Here is a 9,561-nt window from a genome sequence, read left to right as displayed (position 1 = left end):
CAGATGATTGTGGTTTATCTAATGTGTCTTCTGAGACATATAGTCTCAATCATTTACTTGACAAACTGAAGGCGCTGTATTAAAACAACCAGGTTTCTGTCTCACCCCAGTTGTTTCAGTCAGATGACGACAGCTGTCTCAAGCCAAGTGAACTTTGACACTTATTTCAGCTGCTGAATCAATACAAATGTTTATACAATATTCCTGCCTGAAAGACTGACTTATCAATAAGGGTTTGATTATTTGTCTTTAACCTTTCATGTGTTCAGCCTCCACACAGCTCAAGTGTTTCTGTCTGGTTCAAAGACTCACGAGTGTGCTTTGTCTCTTAGTTCAATAGTGCCCCCTGGAAAATAGTTTCTGTACTGCAGCTGGCGAAAGTGCTGCTGGGTGTGATGGCAGCCCCCTGGACCGCTCATTTAGTCCTCCTCATGTCTGCCACTGAACGTCTGAACCGTCAATTGTTACATTTTAATTTAGGAGATTTAATTGTAAAGACCTCAAATATAAAAACTTAAAAATAAAAAATAAAATCATTTTAAAGCAGATTTATAATAACTATGCAGATGGTATTACTTCGATTAGCCAACTCGCCATTAACCCAAGCTCTCTTCATAGGCTCTGTTTTTCTGTCAGTCAACCCTAGTTTAAGTTTTCACCCTTGTTATGATACTGTTTGCAATTCATTTCCCGTCAAACTGAGATGTCACAACCCACCTGACCCTTGCCCTTGAGCAAAAATAATATCAAAACATTGAGGCGGGAGGACAGCGGAGCCAGACAGAGAACACTGGGATGCCAGTGCTAGACAATAAGAAGGGCGAACCGGAGGATGGTAGAAATTCTCCTCCCAGCTGTAGACCTTGTCGGATCCCTATCCTGAATTCCTGAGCTGTCTGGAGGAGCCCTCGGGGGCTCGCAGAATGGCAGGGAGCATTGTGGGAGTCTGTCCTGTTTCTGTAAGCCCAGGCAGGGGGTCCGAGGATGAGGAGGGGGGGTGATAATGCTGCATTTTTGACCCCCTCGTGCTCCTGCTGTCTCGGCCCCAGCGTCTGATTCACGCCGAGGGATCGGCAGCCCTTCAGACCCGTCTCCCTAGATTCACGCCAAGACTAATTCACGGGTTTTTGGTGGGCGACAGCGTTTGACACCCAGCATCAGTTTCCAAGGTGGACTAATGGGAGAGTTCATGGAAGGTTAAAGGGTTAGTGTGCTTTACTACTGCTCTAACCTTGATCATCAAAGTAATTATGAGGGACTGAGAACATGCCCGGGGCAGTGAGCCTGGCAGAGCATTAGAGCAGAGTGTGTGTGGTGGCTGCGCATGTGTAGACGTTCACACGTGTGTGGATGGCATGGGTGTGTCCACATATTTGCTGTCAGAACACAAGTTAACACCCAAACACATTCAACTAGATTATACCGACAGCGGTGTAATGTAAGGTGAATTAATGATGCGACCCATCCACTTTACAGACAATAAAAAACAATATAACATTGAGGCATATTATGACACCACTCTTGGCATCCGTGGAATATCGTTTGGCTCTTGCTGTTGTGTTTCTGAGGTGTGGTGTTTTTCTCACCAATGAATGCAGCAGCTATGATGGGAAACACATCGTTTCTATTGCTGCTTCAGCAGAAATATCAATCCACTGGTAGAGACACTCCAATTGTTCAGTATATTTGAGCCTCCACTCCATTATTTTGTAAATACATTCTTGCATGGATTGTGATCATGTTGTTGTAATACATAACACAAATTAAGTTAAACTACATAATAGGGACATTTAACAGTCACATTCTTGATGGCAGACACTGACACGAGAGAAAAACCTCACATGGCTCCTATGATCTGTTTCAGGCGGTCACAGTGCATGAGTTGTGACATGTCATATCTTGTGTGTTCATCAACATGCTGCAGTTATCGTGGAGCGCAGACCGCAGCTCTGTGTGCGTGCAGGACCAGTTCGGCCCTCTGAAGGGGGGGGGGGGGGGGGGGGGCGGTGGGGCGGTTCTGGAGGAGATCCATTATCAGTAATGGGTCAGGGTCACACAATGGGGGCACTTTGTCAGATCTGTTGGGGATGCACTGCGGTAGGCAAAGGCCTCGCTTTGATCTCAGTGCGTATGTTCACCAGAGTGTGCCATGTCTGAAAACTGATCTGCTCTCTGACATTTCCCTCCCATAACCATCTCAGGATCCGTATCTCTTCTCCAAATAAAAAAAAGAATCACATGGAAAAAGATGAATATTGTCGAGAATTGACTCTGACTTCCAGGGTCAAAATTACAGACCCATGCTAGTAACAACCGACACAAATAATATCTTTGTCTCTGTTATTGTCTCTCCATTGTATCAAAGATAAATGGGCTGTTAACAGTTGGTGTGTGTGTGTGTGTGCATGTGTGCGTGCAAGTGTGCATCAGTGTGTCTCAGATACGAGCCCGGACAGCCCAGTGTTTGTAGTTTTTGTAGTCCTGAGGGCCCCTGGTGGGTGTGCTCACTTTAAAGGGCCCAGTGAACTGTGAGGACTTGAGACATGAGACTGTGCCGCCCAACTGGCCCCAGGACACGGGTTCACTCGGAGAATGTGAGCCGACCAGGGGAACTGGGCCGAGACGGGCTCCCACAAACCTCCGCTCCATTCCTCCAGACAGCGAGCCCAGCTGAGAGACACTGTGCTCACTTGTTTGGAAGCGATGAACATCTAAATCTACGGCATTTGTCCCAATCAGTGTCTGAGTCGCTGCTTTCTTAACAATTTAGATGCACATTTAGATCAAGCTGATTCAGTGGTGACTTTAAAGAATATTAACATCTCATCCAGGACATTTTGTGCCAGAAGAAATTTTAAAATGATATCATCTATTTGTATGCTTTACATCAACATTTACATAGATGATCTAAGTCAAAGGCAGCCCAGCCCAGTTGGTCTTTTAAAAGAGCAAAAAGGAATAAAAGCCCATCACTGATCCACGCTGCTGCTCAGTGTCACATGTTTCTTCATTATGATGAACATAAGCGCCGGTATTCGTTTTGAGCGGGTTCCTTATGCACTGTCCTGCTGCCATCAATACTTACTAACACACCAAATGAGTGCTAACCCAGAGCTGAAAAAACACCCGCACAAATACACTATTTACTCCTGTTTGAATTACATTTACCAGAAACCACAGCGCCCGGCTGATTGAGCTGCTAACTTGACATTTTGTAAAGGAAACGAGATTTTTGAAAGAAAGAAGATTTATATCTGTAATAGGAACCAGTGGAGTAGAAATAAGGAGCAAAAAGTAATGGATAATCAATGGTGTGTAAAAGTAAAAGAAATAAATTGCTAAACAGGTTACATGTAAGATAGAAGGTTTAAATAGTTACCTTCCCTATACCAATAAGTGTAGGGGAATTGAAGAGCGCAAGACACAGAGTAATGTATTGTTGGTTTTAGAATTTTAATGCAGAGACCAAATTGAATATCACCAGACTCATTCTTTCAGAGTGATGACGACTCTGACTAAAGACCAAACAGTAATTCTAGTAATAAATAGTGTCCATTTTTATTAGCTGTCACCGTCTTTTGACAATAATATATTGTTTCTTTTGTAGAAAATACAAAGGAATCATATTCCTCTGTACCAGCTAATGACGACACAACAGGTAGTTATAGTCATATGAGGCGACATTTGAAATGATCATTGATCAAAGCCAGTTAAATCAAGTGGCTGATTACATTCTTATATCACATTTCATTTAGCTGACGCTTTTATCCAAAGTGCTTTATCCAAAGCGACTTACAATAAGTTACCATAATTGCATCTGCATGTATTTAGGCTTTTTAATGAATATCTCATAAAATGTTCCCCCTAACAACATCCAGTACATCTCATTTGTCATGTGCAAAGAAAAATATCTTGATATGAATCCTTTTTAACTTCCACTAGTTCACTTTTTAAACTCCTGACACCAGTGTACTGTACGTGAGATTTATTTTTAGCCGTGGAGATGGTTTAAGGAAGCCCTTATAGATGGCACCCTCCCAGGAGAGAAGAACAGAGACTGCAGAAGCAAAGCAAACCCCAGCTGAGTGTCGATATCAGGTTATGATGTTTGCTGTTTTAACATGAGTCCCTTTTCTCTTTTCTACTGTTGTTTCTTCCCTTCTTCAAGGGGTAGACAGGCAGACAGGGCCTGGGGCCTGTATCTCCCCAGCTGGGATCTTAGGTTAGGCTCCAAAGAGAAAAATACCACTGCTGTTGATGTTTTCGGTGCATTTCCTTCGCTGCGACTCTATTTTACATGACATGACTTTGTTGTTGTAATTTCGACTGAGGCTCTTTTGCTTTAACCAGTTCTTTTGACGCCAGTTCACTGGAGGGTCAGAGATGATAGAAGCACTGTCAATGCATGCCACTGAGCCATGGCTGGTTAGTGTCATTTAAAAGTATAAATCTATCCGTGAGTGAAACGAAGCAATTTTTTTCGATTGAATGCTTACATTTTTATATTATTGCTTTCAAAGAAGAAATAAATACTACAACAGAGCTCCAATCAATTTGCAGTGATGAATTGTGGCTGAGGATATTCGATCTAAGATGTTGAAGTAAGAATTAAGGGGCTCTGGAATCTCCACAGTGCTATAGGTCACAGCGACTGAAAGAAAAACAACGTCAGCGTTTTCTTTTATGGTTACAGAGCAGCATTCAGGTTGTGCTGCGGGTGAGGTCTGACGGATGTCAATTAAAGGGCTATTTAAATATTTAAGCAACAAACTTTGCAAGTTGTCCCTTGGGTGCAGTTAAGGAGAGGTGGGGGGAGTAAAGCAGCCTCAGCCCTCCAAGGAGCTGAATGCCAGGCAGGCAGCGTGGATAGTTGGGAGGCATCATGGCTTGGGTTACAGTGTGAATTAAAGCTGACACTAAGAAGCGCTCCTCACAATGACCTGCAGAAAACAGCAGACAAAAGGCCCTATTTTAAAGCGGGACAAAGGGGAGGTTAGTGGAGATACCTGAGCCCGCGCTGGCCTAGTCAGCGTGTCTGTGGAGGGACGAATGGCTGGTGCCGCGGGACCACCACAGCTACAGAAGAAGAAACGCACCGAAAAAGCACATTCCTGCACAGCCATGCCACGAGAGAAGACACATGAGACAGACACACAGACGCATGCACATACGAATATCCTGTGCACAAGCTGTTATTTGTGAGACATCATTTTTTGGGGTATTAAAATCAGTGTTGTCATGGGGATTGATGTGTTTCCCTGCTCACACACACAGACCCCCCCCCCACACACACACACACACACGCACACTACATGGTTTCAGAACAAAGAGATTATCAGCGATCTGTTGTGCTCCGTGAATAACTAAAAAGCATATTTAACCTTTCAGATCTGTTTGGAAACATAAGACGTTTTGTGATGAAATTAACAAAAAACGAAAATACTTTTGAGTTGTGAGCGCGCTCTCGTAGCAGCCCACACACACATACACACACATGCACACACACACGGCCTGTGAATGCCTGTGAATTCCACGAGAGTTTGCGCTATCTCCCTTCATCTGCTGTCACCATGGTCCTCAGCATACTTTCACCTCCGTCCTAATCCCCCACTTCATCTGAAAGTTAGGATGACAGCTCTGGCTCTTGTCCCTGCTCTGTGTGTGTGTTTGAGTTCACCTCTTCAATTTCAACACCATCCACCTGCTCGTGGAGTGGGGAGACAGGTACAACTACTCATTGGTGTAACACGGGTCTTAAAAATCGATTTCAATTTTATTTTATTTGTAGAGCGCCAAATCACAACACACATTATTTCAGGGCACTTAACATAGTAAATGCTCAGTTAACCGATCAATTACTTTGTCATTTCTTATGACACTTATCAGTATTTCTCATGCTTCTGAATTCATCTCACTAATATTTGATGCCCTGTCCCTTTTTTTTATACAATAGAGGATTTGCGTCTTGACAGCATCCTGGTTGAAGTAATTACTTTCTGCGGACATCTCCCATGGTGCAAAGTGTCCAGACGACAGCCGCATTCCTAAACTGGCACTCTCAGGGTCACAGCTCACTCTGGTAACAAGCCGGACTGTTCAGAATACCAGTTGAAATACAATATTCACACTCACTCCACTGTATGCTCACTACATTCACTCTCTCTTTCTTCAGATAACACTCTTGGCACTTACTTTAACACTGAGGAGGAGCTGCCGTCTTTAAGGCTGTTTGTAATTAAAGCCAAATGTTGTCGAGCTAACTGCTTAAGCTTGGTAGGATGGTTTGCTTTCACATTGTGAAAATAACAAGACCGTGACACAGAGGAAAGGTCTGACCAATATAGCAGAAAGCAGGTCATGTATATATGGATTTAAATTGAATATTAACAGACAAAAAAAATGTTGCATAGGACATTTTGAAAATATTGAAACATGAAAAGTCAATATATTTGAATTTAATTAACTGGCACCATCTTTTATCAGAGAAATGCTGAACTGTAAATCAGTGGGCAAGATGAAATGACATAAATTATATTTCTAATGCTTTTTTACATTATGTAAATGTTATTTTCAAAAACGATCCTCTTAATCTGCTTCCAGACGTGCACTGAATGCTACAGATCCTCCGTAGTTTAACACCAAGACGCATTATTTACTTTCATAATTCATGTTAAATGTAATTTCTAGTGAAATATGTCACAGTAAAAGCCTTTTTTCAGGGTTCAATATTCACCAATTATTTAAATTCAGTAGATGATAATATAAATATCACAGGATATTATGCAATAGGCTACTGGTCCAACTTCCTGTTTCTTAATGACATGCATCTTTAAATTGAAGTTTGTGTTGACGTACGTTTTAATATTAAATGCACTGCATGGTAAGGGTGCACAGTCAGACAGTGTAGCCCCAGCAGGAAACCAGCAGCTTATATGTCTCCGGTCTCCACTGATTAACATGGATAACTTTGACCCACAGAACGGGTGAGGATTCCTGTCTAATTGAATTACTGTCAGTCTCCTAGCCTCCAAATATTGTCTTGAACTTATACCCTTCTCTGTTGCCAGAAACTATTTACATTATATACGCTGTGGAGGCTCCCCACCCCCTTCCTACTTAATTGCAGTTTAATTTTAGGTTCTGGTACAAAGCACAATTGTTTTTTCCTTTTTCAACAATTATAATATCGCTATATGTTCGTGTTCTTTACGTCTGAGCCATAAAATGTAATTTTATCTGATGTTCTATACGGTCATGAAATAAAAGCCAAATGACAGAGGCCTCTGATATATGATAAAAGCAAAGTGCATGCTGTTTTTTGGGAAAGAAAATCAAAGCAGGTTTGTCTGAAGAAGCATAGCAGGCTTTTCATGATTATATAGAACTAAACACCTGCTGTGTTTTGCTCCAACTATAATGCTCTAAGGGCAGATAATATAAATTCAATATGTGGGCATGCAGTACTTAAACATAGAGCTCTGATCTCGAGGAGAGGGAGGACAGAAGATGAAGGGTGAAGCCCATCTCTGGATGAGTTCCATTCTTATGTTAAGGCCAAAGTTATGACACTTATTTCATGGCTCTGGAATGAGGTGCAAAAACATGGCTGCCAGCCGTTCTCCCCCTCAGGCGCTTCAAAGCCCAAAGGCAGGACTTACGTGTCGTTTACGCATGTTATTCATTTTGCATCATTGAAAAACACCAAATGACGACCCCTGAGCGGTGCAGGTCCCCAGAGGGTAACAGCCCTCTTGGCTCTTGTTCGCATTGAAGTTCCCTTATATAAAATTCATTTGAATTGGATGTTCAACACACACTGACGCCACCATTCGATTACATATCATATCTCAAGTGTCCATGTCGAATTCCAAAGTGGACAGTGTAGGATTTATAGCACCATTGACCCTCATTGCTTTGCTGCCTCCTCAAGAGAACCTGCCACGGGGTGCGTGCCAAATGCTTTAAAATTTAAAGAGGTGATGGAGAAACTATCCAGAGGAGACAAAAACACATCAGGTCTGCCACAATAAGACTTTTCTCTTCCTTCCTTCCTTCCAGCCTCTTCTTTCCATTTGATCTCTTCTGACCTGGCCAATCATTACCAGCCACTCCAACTTCTTTCTCTACAAAAACTATTGGCCTTTACAACTATAGGTTGTAGTTACATAAACCAGCTAAGTGATGTGTAAATGACAACCAGCTCACTTGAACTGCTTTGCCTGTGTAGTGCAGGATGAGCGAGGCTCGCAGAAAGAAAAAGGTGATTTCTTTCTTTTCTTCAGGCTGTTTGCTGCGAGCAGAACACCTGCATTCTTTCCAGGCTCTTTGGAGGACCCTGAATTTGACCTCGGCATGAGACTAAAAGGGTATCCAACTTCTTCAAAATGTCAGAATGCCACATAACTCTATTGTTTCTGACATGTTCCCCCCACAGAGGCTCAGATAAAGAAACACCTTTCTGAAAGTGGCGAGGCCGACATACCTTTCTAAGAGCAATGATGGAGAAAAAAACTCCCATATTCTCACAGCAGCGCTCTGATGTGTCCACGCTTACTGGTAAAGTGATAAAGTACGGTGACAATATCTCTGGGGTGTCTCATAAATGCTTTGTATCGACCTTAAAGCGGTTGCTGACCACAAACAGAACCACAAACAGGGGAAGGGAGCATTTCTCCAGTGGGTAGGAGATGATTTTCTCCGGCAGGCACACAGGATCACTGTCTTGGTGCTCGAAGCTGACCTTCCACAGACAGCAACACCTTCCGTTTCTCTGAGCATGAAAATCTCTCTCTCTCTCTCTCTCTCTCTCTCTGCAGGATGGATTGGGTTCCAGGACTCCCGACTCTCCTGGGACTGACCCAACCCGGGGAACAGGGGGCTTTCATGGGAGATCACAGGTGCTTATATACAAAATGGCAATTTTCTTCTTCCATAATTCCATGTTACTGCATTACCAGATCTTATCGTGAGGCCAGTATCTCATTCCTGAGGTTTTAGATGTTAATGAAAGATGCTTTGCCTCCAGCCACTGGGGGCTAAATCAACAAGCCTAGGATTCCTGTTGGCCTTTGTAGGGGAATACCAAAGACACTGAGCGGACTGAGCTGAGGTCAGAAACAAAGCACGGAGCTGTAGTTGGAAATGCTGCGCCCAAAACAAGCTTGTATGCAATCTAGTGCAGTGGGCCCCAACCACTTCTGCCTGACATATTCTACCACTCACTCAAGTAGCTACCCTGACCCTTTATTGACACCACCTGTCTTGTTCCAAACATGTCTCCTTTTAAAGTGGATGATAAAACTAATAATCATGTGGATACTATTACGATAACGTCTTTATCCAGTTGAATTGTATTTGCACTCGGAGTAGCATAGATGAATGTTTCAACATTAAGTGCCTATTTTACTATTAGCTAACAATTGATTTATTAACATTCCTCAACCAAATCATTCAAATATTTTTTTCCTATACGGAGCATTTTAACCACTAAGCAACTTTAGTTAACAATTCAAAATGTTATCCATTATTTGTGGCTGTTTATCATTTATTATGCATTAGCCT

The sequence above is a fragment of the Pleuronectes platessa genome, chromosome 4 (assembly GCF_947347685.1).
Source record: "Pleuronectes platessa chromosome 4, fPlePla1.1, whole genome shotgun sequence".
In the NCBI taxonomy this organism is placed as follows: Eukaryota; Metazoa; Chordata; class Actinopteri; order Pleuronectiformes; family Pleuronectidae; genus Pleuronectes; species Pleuronectes platessa.
Note: the sequence above shows the minus strand (reverse complement) of the source record.